This window comes from Monodelphis domestica, chromosome 2, assembly GCF_027887165.1.
Source record: "Monodelphis domestica isolate mMonDom1 chromosome 2, mMonDom1.pri, whole genome shotgun sequence".
NCBI lineage: Eukaryota > Metazoa > Chordata > Mammalia > Didelphimorphia > Didelphidae > Monodelphis > Monodelphis domestica.
In genome coordinates, this window is record NC_077228.1 from 148,103,258 (window position 1) to 148,116,757 (window position 13,500).

Below are 13,500 nucleotides of genomic sequence, written 5' to 3' on the forward strand. Positions count from 1 at the left end.
AATGTTAGGCATTTACAATGAGAATTAGCATTATAATTGATTTCTAGTCTTTGACTCTTTAAGATTTGTAGCTATATAACTGATAATGATGGAAATGGATCTATGACTTCATAAATTTGTATCTTCCTTTAAATGATGCTGATCAAAACTTATCCAGGTCTGCCCATCCTCTGAGATTCTCATTTAAGTCCTTCCCAAGTTGACACAAAGAGATGTAGGCTTTCTTAGTTTTCTCCAGAAATCCCAAGGTATTAGTAGAACACTCTGCTTGTCAACTCCAGAGTGGTACATTGGAAACAAACTCAATTTGGTGTCAGAATATCTAGGTTAAATCCTACCTTTCTCACTTGCTACCTGTTTTACCTTAGGTGAACATCTATAAAATTTATTTCACAGACCCTATTATGTAGAAAATGAACCCTTATTAAAAATAAAACATTATTATTTTTGAGCACAACTCTGCTAATATGATATTGGAGGTAAAAGACTATTTATAGGTTTTGTCTAAGAAATCTTGGTTTCATGTTTGCAAAATCAGTCCTTTTGACTTCTGTCCCAATTGTTAATATGAAAAAATATGAAGATCATTTTAGTCCATTTCTAATTTGTTGCAGTTATATAATCATAGCTTAAATTCAAACACATTTAACAATAGGCATATGAAAATCTATCTGCTATATATTAAATCATGACATACAGATACATATACATGCACACATATATGCAAATGGCATGAGTGTCACTTACCAATGAAAGGGCAGAGTCCTGGTATTGTACTTCATGTTGTAAATGAATGAGGTTCATCCAATCCACAATCTGTTGTGAAAATCATTGCTGAAATATCTGCTATAACCACCCATATCTAAAGAACAAAAACAAAAGAAAGCATGTCAAAACATTACAATTTTAAAATATTTGTCAGCAATAACATCTGCACTTAGAAAGTGAAAAGAGTTCACATTTATAACATGTTTCATCCAAAAAACACTCTCCCCATAATAACCCTGTCACATAGGAAGTATGAGGACTATAAAAGAAACATGTTTTTGACATTCACTTTTTAAAATTTTGAGTTTTTAATTCTCTCCTCCATTCCACCCATTGGGAAGGCAAGCTATATGATATCAATTGTATGTGTAAAATCATGCTAAACATATTTCCACATTAGCCATGTTGCTAAAAGAAAAGTAAGGGGGGAAAAGAAAAGAAAAAATATGCCTCATTCTGCAGTCAGACTTATCAGTCCTCTATCTGGAGATAGTATTTTTCATCATGAATCCTTCAGAATTGTCTTGTATCATTCTATTTATTGTAGTAGCTAAGTGTCAGCATTCTTATCCCAATTGCAGAGATAATGAAAGTAAAACTCAAAGAGGGCATTTTACACAAAATCAGTTAAGTGAGAGCATGGTAACTTCAACCCCAAGATTCTTCATCAAAATCCATCACTTCTATTCACCACATAGTGCTTTTTATAATTATAATACATTAAATTATGGGAAATAAATGTGTTGATTATTGATATTGGTTAAGATATAAATATTTCAGGGATAAAATTAAACCTGGAATTTCTATTCCTAACCTCTCCCCAGAAAAAAGATTCACACAAATATACATATTATAGCTGCTCAATAAGTACCTGTTGACAAATTTAAAAAACTGAAATTAAGAAACATGTTTAGGTTAGTAAATAAGATGAATTAACATTGTAGTTGAATATTTTCTATATTTGTCTTTCAGTCAGTTAAAATTTTTCCTGTATGATCTGTCGATATAGAATCTAGAAACCCCCCAACTTTTAGCCTAGGGAGATCTGATGACCTCCCAGGCTAGTTAGCTTGAAGGTGAAAACTTCAAGTTTGACCTTGTCACATGAGAGTTTCTCCCTAAGGGATTCCTCATTTTCTTTGTTAGTATTGTAAAGTCAATCAACTATGCTCTCTCATCCTCAGTTCTCAGTTCCCCTAAAAGGTTATATATGTTCTCCAAATTCTTTTGTCCTTCAGAGCTGTCATGTAGCATGGTGGCACTCCTAGGACTATAGCACTGAACTCCTATCCATGATTAAAGAGTGGTTTTCCTGACTATTTAATAGTTCTGTGGTTTTTTTCACAGTTTAACAGATGCACCATTTGATATGATTCTCTAGAATACGCAAAAGCAGAAATGGACATCATACTGCACTCTAATTTAAAGATGGCTTTTAGGGATATAGAAAATCTCTTAGGCAAGTGTCAACACTGAAATGTTGCACACTGCTTTAAAGTGGCCAAAATTCTCACTATAATTTATTCTCATCTTTAGGAAAAGTGCCTTATAATAAATTGCTATTATTGATGTTAATTTACTTAAAATATCAAGATTGTAAAGCATATTTCTCAAAACAACCATATAACATAGTAATAAAAGTATTAGAATTACCATTTATAGATAAGGAAAAGCATTTGGAGACTAGGACTCAAAGCTCACATATCCAGTAATTATTTGAGATGGCATTAGCCACTTTAACCAATCAATAAGAATTTATTAAACACTTAATATATATACCAAGGACTGTTCTTGCTGCTAAAAACACTAGGAAAAACACTAGACCCATCCCCAAGGTAAAATATTATAAATGAGAGAAACAACCCATACATTCACATGCCTTTTTATAATAAGGAAATTTGAATTAAAAAAAGAGAAAAATATTATTTCATATCACATGGCCAACAACTTAAAAGATTAGTTTTTTTTTTGTTTTCTGAGTTTCACAAGTTCTCAAAACTCTTCAATATAATAATAAAGCAATAAGAGCTGCCTCTGAAGGACAAGATTCATTAAATGACTTGGTGATTTGGCTTGTGGAAATAACTCTACTTTAGAGTAGGGGAATTAGTAAGTCTGTTAGCTATTAGTCTGCTTTTCTATAAATGTGATCAGGTCAAAGAAAACTTGTTAAAAATCTTGAGAAAAGATACACAAATAATTTCTTGGATATATTAATAATAGCAGAAATTATGCCTTCTGAACAACTAAATAAATGCAAACATCTCTAAATACATATACATATATATAGAAAGGCAAGAAAATAATTAATATCTAATGAGTCAAAAGTCTCCTAGATTCCAAAGAATCAGTAGAATGGGGGAAAATAAAAATATAGTGGCAAAATTCTCCAAAGAAATGAAACAGAGCAACTGATTGGGCATTCACATATACAGAACTGAGGGATAATCTATAAGTATCGGAAGAAACAATAGTATTTTTAAAAAAGCATCTCTCCTCAAGCAAAATGCAATGATCTCAGTGAAAGATCTAAGGGGCAACTTAAGGAACCTAAGGCTCTCAGAACTTGATCCATAAAAAAAAACAAAAATAAAACCTCAACACACAAATGTAACAAAATTCAAGAAAAAAGTCACAATTTCCATACACAGACAAATAGTATCAATTGTAAGAATATGTAAACAGCTCACAGGAAAACAAAAAGAAAAGGAATGAAATAACTACACTTCAAACTCCAAGAAACACAGTGGTTAAATTTAACAGTTCCAATGACAAAAAAACCCAAGTTATTTAAGTCTCCAGGAAAATGATATTAAAATATAAAAGAAAGGAAATTTAAATAACATTAGACTATTTTATATCTATTAGAAATCACGGAAGGAAATGGAACACTGTGTTCCAAAGAGCAAAGGAGCATTTTGTCTCTAAAAATGACATATTCTGCAAACCTGAACCTGTTCATCAATTTAAAAGTGTGGACATTCATTTAAAAAAGGCACTTGAAGTAATTCAGAAAGTCAGTCCTGAGCAGATAGATTATTTGCTTTGCAAATACACCAGAACAAAAAGAACCCAAGAAAGTTATATAAATGCAGATACCAAGAAAACACAAGTAACCAAACTAATTACCTCAGAAAGAAAAACACAGAAATGAGAATAAAAAACCAAAATAACAATAGAAGGAACATTCTGTGATCTCTCTACCAAAATACAAAAGGATGTAAGAATTAACTTAGAACTTAGATTTAAAAAGTGATTGTGAAGTTCTGAAATAGCCTGAAACACCCTGGTATAATTAGCACTCTGACCAATGATTGGTATTTTTCTTTTTGTTTTTGTTTTGTGAAACTAAATTTCAGAAGAGAAAAAAGAGAAGGAAGAATGGAGAGGAATATATAATTGACCATAATCAAGTCAATGGTAAAGAATTAAAGGAAAATAACTTCCACTGTCTCTCAGTAAGAAGAGAGGACATGGGAAAATGAGTAAGGTAGAAAAGATTGGGTCTGAAACAAGGAAATGAAGGAAGGAGGTTTCAATTAAGGGATGGAAAAGAATACTGCTAAAGAACTTCCATGAGGAGAAGAGAGATATTTTGTATTCAGAAATGGTAAATTTTCAATGAGTATAATCTGCTGGGGTTTGTTACTTAAGGAAACTATTTCTCTGAGTGTTTTGACACAGAAGGACAATTGGTGCCCTTTAAGGAAATAAACATCTAGAAGAGTAGAAGGGTATGGACCCAGAAAAGAGATTTCATGGCAAATGGGTAAGGAAATCATTATAGGACAGAAAGTAAAATTTCTTCAGAGAAGCACTATCTATCCTTTTTATTTTATACAAGAATATGTACTCAGAGAGAGGAGTTGAAAAGGTGGAAGGTAAGAATCAATAACACAATATTATGGAAATTGCTTAAAAGGGAATTGTAAATAGATATTTTAGAAGCTTTAATCTCAAGAAGAATACAGATCTGAACAAGGAATAAATAAGTATAAAAGCCTAGAAATGAATAAAAATTTAGAAAAGAAAGGGAAGGGATTTAATTAAGATAACGAGGGAAAGAAAAACATAAGAAAAAGGTATAGAAAAAGAAAAAGTGAAGGATCTGAGAGTAAGGAGAGTTTTACTTAATCACTTAATAGTGATAGGGGAAAAAAAGCTAAACATGATAGAAAAGAAGGAAAAAAGGAATGTATTTAATTTAAATACAATTAGTCAGATATGTGCCATTTGAGGTACGGGGATTGAGAGAGAGGGAGAATTTATGGCAATAATATTACATAAAGTATATTAAGCAAAAGCATTTTTAAAACATACTTTATATTGGAGAAGCAATGTCAAAAAAGAAAATTACTCCTCATTTTCTTTGTTACCATTGTGAATCAATCAACTATACTCTCCCAGCCACAGTCCCCCAAGAGGTATATAGGGTTCCCAATTGTAATGGTTCTTTGGAGTTGTCATCTCTCAAAGTGACCTTCCCAGGAATTCAGTGACCAGAGCTGGATTTGTAGTGTGCAGCTCTTCAAAGAGGTCTAATTTAGTGCTGAACTCCTCTCCAAAAATATAAAGAGTGACTTTTCTGACAATTTAATAGTTCTGTGTTTTTTTCCAGTTTAACTATATATTAGTAGTAAGAGGGGTGATGTAGAGTTGTAAGATCAGAGCTTTAGGAAAATACTGACTCATTCCCGATTATTTTTAATTTCTCATTGAATGAAAGGAGAATTCCAAGAGATTTTATGAAAAGGTTGGAGAAATTCTCATTCACTTCTAATAGTCTAAATGACAAGCAAAAGACAAAGAAGATCATTTGTATCACTGTGTTCTGAAAGTACATATGGCTCTCCATCTTATTTACTTCCCCCTCACACACTGATTTTATTTTTGAGAAAACAATTACAGATAGTAAAATTTCTTAATGATTCCCAGTAAACTCAATCCTGTGAATATGTAAAACATGACAACAATACACTTAGATCCAAGGTTGATTTCTCATTCCAAACAAGTTATGTGGCCTATATCACAATTTAGTTCAAACATTCTGCTATTTTTTTAAACAAATTTTCTAGAAAAATATTTCAATTTGTGGAAAAATCCCCAAGGAAAAGATATATTCTCAAGGAAGTAAAATTATTTCACACTTAGGAAGTTATTCTTTTAAAATAACACTCTAGGTAGCAGTAAAGTTAATTGATGTTCATTAAGAAATTCTTAAAGGCATTTCAGTATTTAAAATTATAAAAATTAGTCAATCAAATATAACATTTCATTTAATATAAAATAGGCATTCATTCATATATATAATTGGCACCAATAGTCAACTACTAACTATAAATGGGCAGTCTTAAAAACAATTCATTTCTGTCAGATCCTTGGAGAGTTTAATATAACCACTGAGCTATCAAAAGCAATGATGCTGAGACATTTACTTGAATGTGCTATGAATTCCCAATTATGTAACTATTTTACTATTAGTTACAAGTAGTAAAAAATGTGTGTTTTCATGAAATTTATATTCACTTATTCCTTCACTGATTCTACTTAATTACAGGAATATATATATATATATATATACATACATACATACATACATATATATATATATATATTTGCTTTTCTGAACTAAAATAGGCACTGACTGCCTGACAAATATTTATTCAATTAGGGTCTTTTAGTGGAGGGGTGGGAAGATAGGATATGCTTTATCTTTACAATGTAGAAAAATAAATTAATAATCAAAAGTTACCAAGAATTTTTCAAAAGTATTTTTACTTTACAAATTTATCAAGAAACTCATCTTCATAATAGCGTACACAAGAAGGGTATTTATTGTACTCACTTATTTAGTCAATCATATATATATATATGTGTGTGTGTATAAAATTAAACATATCTTACATACATATAACTTTCTCTAGCTGAATTAGTAGATAGCAGCTTTTATATTATTATATGTTAAAATCAAGGAATTAATTATATCAGAGAGGTTACTAAATGCCAAAAGATACAGAGATTAAAGTAGTTATACCCCCCAAAATTACTTCAACCAATAAAATTTCCAGAAGATATATCATTTTGTGGTAATATGTCCAGTTACACAGGATTTATACTAGCACAACACTCCTCATTCTCTGATCTGCACTGTCTAGCCCAATATCTTCTTGGGGCATCCTAGCCTTTCTTCCTCTTAGGGATGTTCCAACTGCTCTGCTTTACCTTGCTGTACCTTAAGATTCTGAAGACGGCTGATCAGTGCTTTTACTTTCCTAATTGATCACCATCAAGCTGCACTATTGCCTCCCTAGCAGTAGAGATGTCCCTCTATGATAAATTTTGGACTCTAGATCCAATTTACTCACCTAGTCCTTCTTTCTACTCCTCCAAACTCACCCTAGGCATTCTGTAAAGGTTTCTGGCAAACTTTGCCCAATCTTCTGCAATGTACGGTAAATTTATATCATTGTTATTATGGCATTAGTTTTCCTAAACTATAATTATTCACCATATATAATACATGGAACCAATTAATGACTTTATGAAGGATAAGCTTACACATATTATAATCATAATTCCAAAGCACATACACAAAAGCACATGTATTCTTGTATAACCAAACTGAAGTCTAACAAGTTGATCTACTCTAGACTAAGCATATTCAAACATGAAATCAATAACAGAAAATTTTTAAATTATAGCACAAGTACAAAAAATAATTACTTATTATTTTGAAAACACTATTTAAAAGACTAACAAATAAAAAAGCAGGAAAAAACCCTATTCATCTTCTACAGAACTCTAAATGTGATCAGAATGGTTCTCTAAAAAGAAATCCCTTAGTCGCATCAGTCCCTTCAAGGATACACCATTAAGTGATTATCAGACACCATTATTGCCTGCACTACATCTGTTAGAAAAATATTAAGACTTTATAAAACTAATTTAAAAAAATTAATATCATTCATTTTTGTTCATGGGTTAAACTAAAAGAATAAATTTATCAATTTATGGTGTATGAATATATTATCATATACTTTCCCCCTTATTAGGTGAGGAATTGATATTTTTTCCTTCTCAATTAAAAATATATACTTGTAATTTGAAAAATAATTTTAAGAAACCACATCCTGGATAATCTCTGGCAGTGAAATTTTATCCTGATCAGGACCATCTACATATATGATGGTATAGAAAAACAGAACATTGTGTTGTATGCTATCCTTCCTATTCCCCCTTCCCTATATATTTTTATATGGATAAAATCTGATTAAATGAATAAGGGCTATCTACTTATATGAGAAAAAGATGTCAGAAACAGATATATACATTCTTAGAACAAATTAAAGTCTGGAGTGATAAATTACATTCTTATGCATTTTTTGTTTGTATATAACTTTAACCAATTAGAAAAACTTCCTAATTCTCTTCATAATCTTCATTCAATGTGTCTCCTTGAGTCACTACATAGCTAATAATTCCTTTCAGGAAGCTTCTAAACTAGGGTAGCCATCATACTACATCACCTTGGTAGGCCAAACTCCTACCCCTTGGATATACACTGTACCCTATAAGCACATGCTTTGCAAATTTACCCTCATTTCCTCATCAAATTTTACCTTTCTTGTGTTTCATTTTCTTCTCAGTTTTCTTTTTCTAAAACCTATTTCCCACCTGACTAATAAATTAAATTTAAGTGCCTTCTTATTCCAGGGACTATACCAGAGGTTCAGGGTGGGAGGGGGTAGAGGGAAGTGAGATAATTCCTGATGTCATAAAGCTTAAATTCTGCTATACAAAGCCACATCTTCAATGATAGGCAAATAAATAAAATGTAAATACAAAATAAATATGGAATGATTCAGAGTAGGAAATCAACAATGCGTGTAATTAATTAAAGTCTTGTGAAGAAGGTAAAACTTGAGTTGAGTCATGAAAGGACATAAGAATTCCAAAAGATAGCAGAATTTGAAAGGAGACAGAAAGTCTTGTGAGGAAATACTTCCTAATTATTAAAGCTGTTCAAAAATCAAATGGGACATCTATGGAGGTAATAAATTCCCCCTCTATGGAGATTTTAAAAATCAAAAGCCATATAAATACCTGTTAGATATGCTATAGAGAAGATTCTAATTATGTAGCCTTAGATACCATCTGAGACCCCTTCCAATGACAAAATCTTGAGATTTTTGTAGCATTCTAAACACTCAGTCCATTACTATTCTCACTGATTCACTGAATACAGAAATAAATGGTTGCTATTTGTAGTGAAAGAACTATCTCAATTCTCCAAAACTAGAACTCAATAAAAATTCTTTGGAATTGAGACTTCAAGAAATAGTCACTAAAACTATCTACAATACCTAAAATACTTTTGGTTGAGCCACAATTTTTTAATATTAGGAAAGAATGTAAACACATTTAAATAGTTACCCTTATAACCTTTTTAATCAAATTTACAAATTTTACAAGACAATTATATTTAGTTAAATATTCAGCTTGAACCATATCAAGATATAGTGCCAGAGATTGGGTTTGCTATAGCAAACTTAGGTGAAGAACAATGGTTAAAAATTATTACAAGGAAATGACAAAAACCAATAGAAATATTATTGTTAGGCAAAAAAATCACATTTTCTTTGATAATTAGATACAAAACTTATAATTCCTTTCACCATCACATTCTAAACTTAAGAAAATTTAAATATTAAGTTTATGAAATAATAATCATCAAACATAACTTTGCTCTCAGTCAACCATGACCCATACTAATTCATAAAGTCATTTGAAAGCCAGTCATTTCCTTTCTATTCATTCTTTACATCCCCTTTCTAGTGGGCCCTCCAGGACATCTTTTAAATTGTACAGAAATTGAGCTAGATATTCTGTTTTATCAAAAGCACTTTTTCTGAAAGAAATGACCAAAAATGGATTTATTTAACTAATGAGCACAATCACCAAGGATTCATAGGGAGCTGCTTTGTCATCCTTTCTTTCCTAAGTGATCAACAACATTTAGTCTTAAACTTCAGACATAGATTAACTATTTTTAAGTTTAAAGCATATAGTAAAAGGGTTGGCCCCATAGTGCAAAGGATGAAATTATTTTTTAAATTTTATTTAATTGACTAATTAAGATAATTTTTCCATGTTAACGTGATTCATATTCTTTCCCTCCTCTCCTCCTCTCCACCTCCCATAGCCAATGAGCAATTCCACTGGGTTTTACATGTGTCATTGATTGAGACATATTTCCATACTATTGATATTTGCACTAGGATGATTGCTTAGAGTCTACAACCCCAATCATATACCCATCAAACCATGTGATCAAACAGTTGTTTTTCTTCTTGTTTCTACTCCCACAGTTCTTCCTATGGATGTGGATAGTGTTCTGTCTCATAAGTCCCTCAGAATTGTCCTGGATCATTGCATTGCTGTTAGTAGAGAAGTCCATTAAATTTGATTGTGCTACACTGTATCTATCTCTGTGTATAATGTCCTGGTTCTTCTCCTTTCACTCTGCATCAATTCCTAAAGGTCTTTACAGTTCACATAGAATTCCTCCAGTTCACTATTCCTTTGAGCACAATAATATACCATCACCAACAGATACCACAAATTGTTCATCCATTCCCCAATCAATGGACACCTGACTCATTTTCCATTTTTTTTTTGCCAGCACAAAGAGCACAGCTATAAATGTTTTTGTATAAGCCTTTTTCTTCTTATCTCTTTGGGGTATAAACCCAGCAATGGTATGGCTGGATCAAAGGGCAGGCAGTTTCCTAAAGCCCTTTAGACCTAGTTCCAAATTGCCATCTAGAATGGTTGGATCAATTCACAATTCCACCAGCAATGCATAAATGTCCCTATTTTTGCCACATTCCCTTTAACATTTATTACTTTCCTTTGCTGTCATGTTAGCCAATCTGCCATGTGTAAGGTGGTACCTCAGTCATTCTGATTTGCATTTCTCTGATTATAAGAGATTCAAAACACTTTTTCATGGGCTTATTGATAGTTTTGATTTCTTTATCTGAAAATTGCCTCTTCATGTCCCTTGTGCATTTATCAATCTGGGAGTGGTTTGATATTTCATACAATTGATTTAGCTCTTTATATGCTGTTATTAGAGCTATGTCAGAGGTTTTTGTTATAAAGATTTTCTTCCCAATTTGTTCTTTCCCTTCTAATTTTGGTTGCATTGGTTTTGTTTCTATAAAACCTTTGTAATTCAATGTAATCAAAGTTATTTGTTTTACATTTTGTAATTTTTTCTCATTCTTGCTTGGTCTTGAAATCATTCCTTTCCTAAAGATATGACAGGTAAACTATTCTATGTTCACCTAATTTACTTAGTTTCCTTCTTTATATTCAAGTCATTCACCCATTTTGAGTTTATCATGGTGTATGATGTGAGAGGTTGATCAATACCTAATTTCTCCCATATTGTTTTCCAATTTTCCGAGCAATTTTGTCAAATAGTGGATTTTTTGTTATAGTTTTTTTTTTTTATTTCAGTAAAAATGTTTCTTGGTAGTTTGATAGGTATGGCACTGAATGAGTAAATTAATTTGAGTAGGATTGTCCTTTTTCTAATATTAGCACATCCCAGCCATGAGCAATTATTGTTTTTCTAATTGTTTTGATCTAGTTTTAATTGTGTGGAAAGCATTTTGTAGGTGTATTCATATAATTCCTGTGTTTTTCTTGGCAAATAGATTCCTAAGTATATTATATTGTCTAGGGTGATTTTAAGTGGAATTTTTCTTAATAACTCTTACTGCCAGTATGTATTGGAAATATATAAAAATGCTAATGGCTTGTGTGGGTTTATTTCATGTCTGGCAACTTTGCTAAAGTTTTTGTTTATTTCCACTAGCTTTTTAGTTGCTTCCCGAGGATTCTTTAAGTAGACCATCATATCATCTGCAAGGAGTGATAGCTTAGTTACCTTGTTGTCTATGTTAATCCCTTTAATTTCTTTCTTCTCTAATTGTACTGCTAGTGTTTCTAGTATAATGTTAAATAATAGAGGTGATAATGGGCATCCTTGTTTCACTCCTGCTCTTACTGGGAGAGCTTCTACTTTATCCCCATTGCAGATGATGCTCTCTGATCATTTTAAATATATACTGTTTATTATTTTAGGAAAGGTCCTTCGGTTCCTATACTTTCCAGTGTTTTCAGTAAGAATGAGTGTTGTATTTTGTGGCTTTTTCTGCATCTATTGAGATAATCATGTGGTTTTTGTTGGTTTGCTTGTTGATATGGTCAATTATGTGAACAGTGTTCCCAATATTGAACCATCCTTGCATTCCTGTTATAAATCCCACCTGATCATAATGAATAATCCTCATGATCACTTGCTGGAGTCTTTTTATTAGCATTTTAGTTAAGATTTTTGCATCTACATTTATTAGGAAGATTGGTCAGTAGTTTTCTTTCTCTGCTTTTGATCTGTCTAGCTTTTGAATCAGTATCATATTTGCATCATAAGATGAATTTGGTAAAACTCCTTCTTTGCTTATTTTGTCAAATATTTGGAGTATTAGTTGTTGAAGGATTAGTTGTTCTTTAAATGTTTGATAAAATTCACTTGTGAATCCATCAGGCCCTCCCTGGGGATTTTTTCTTAGGGAGTTATTTGATGGCTTGTTCAATTTCTTTTTCTGATATGGGATTATTTAAGTATTCTATTAATCTAGTAAATTTATATTTTTGAAAATATTCATCCATATCACCTAGATTGTCATATTTATTGCCAGATAATTGGGCATAATAGTTTTTAATGATTGCCTTAATTTCCTTTTCATTAGAGGTGAGGTCTCCCTTTTCATCTTTGATACTGTTAATTTGGTTTTCTTTTTTCTTTTTTTTATTATATTAACAAGTAATTTGTCTATTTTATTTGTTTTTTTTCAAAGTACCAGCTTCTAGTCTTATTTATTAATTCAATAGTCCTTTCACTTTTGATTTTGTTAATTTCTTTTTTTTAAACCCTTACCTTCTGTCTTGGAGTAAATACTGTGTATTGGCTCCAAGGCAGAAGAGTGGTAAGGGCTAGGCAATGGGGGTCAAGTGACTTGCCCAGGGTCACACAGCTGGGAAGTGTCTGATGTCAGATTTGAACCTAGGACCTCCCGTCTCTAGGGCTGGCTCTCAATCCACTGAGCTACCCAGCTGCCCCCTGATTTTATTAATTTCTAAAGATGAAATTCTTGATGAAGGTATATGACTGAAGTTTTCTTGCATATTTTTAAGAAATGTTTAGTCATTTTTTTCCATTATAGACAAGAGACAAGTACTTCCAAACTTATGTTCTTTGTTCTTTTTCCCCCCAACAAAAATACATTTATGGGTCTTGACATTTTGCAAACACAATAGTAGAATGGAGACTAAAAAATACAAAATTATGAAAACAATATGTCATAGTCCTTTATTTTAAACGGTCAGTAGATTTGTTTCTGTGTATGTCACTGATTATATTTCAGATGAAAAAATAATTACTTCATATTTGCACTTCTCAAAACTTAGGAATAGTTTTAGTGCCAAACAACTGTCCTTAATTTGCCTTTCACAGAAGAATTCTGATTATACTTTTCAAGTAGTTTTTACTTAAAAGAAAAATTCATTTAAAAAAACATAAATCAACAGAATGTTCCTATAAAGTTTGTTAAAAGTGAAAAACATACATTTTGTCTTCCTTTAGATGACTACAGGGTCATA

The 13,500-nt window shown here is 31.5% G+C and overlaps 1 protein-coding gene across 3 annotated transcripts in view; it reads right to left on the reverse strand.

Annotated features, from left to right (window-relative positions):
- Positions 1–13,500, reverse strand: part of CHRM3 (cholinergic receptor muscarinic 3) — a 576,253-nt gene that overhangs the window by 380,306 nt on the left and 182,447 nt on the right. For all 3 annotated transcript variants that reach the window (XM_007481566.3, XM_056816083.1, XM_007481567.3), the window contains exon 2: positions 748–862. The gene's annotated coding sequence lies outside the window, so the exon portion shown is untranslated. The remainder of the gene's footprint in view (positions 1–747; positions 863–13,500) is intronic.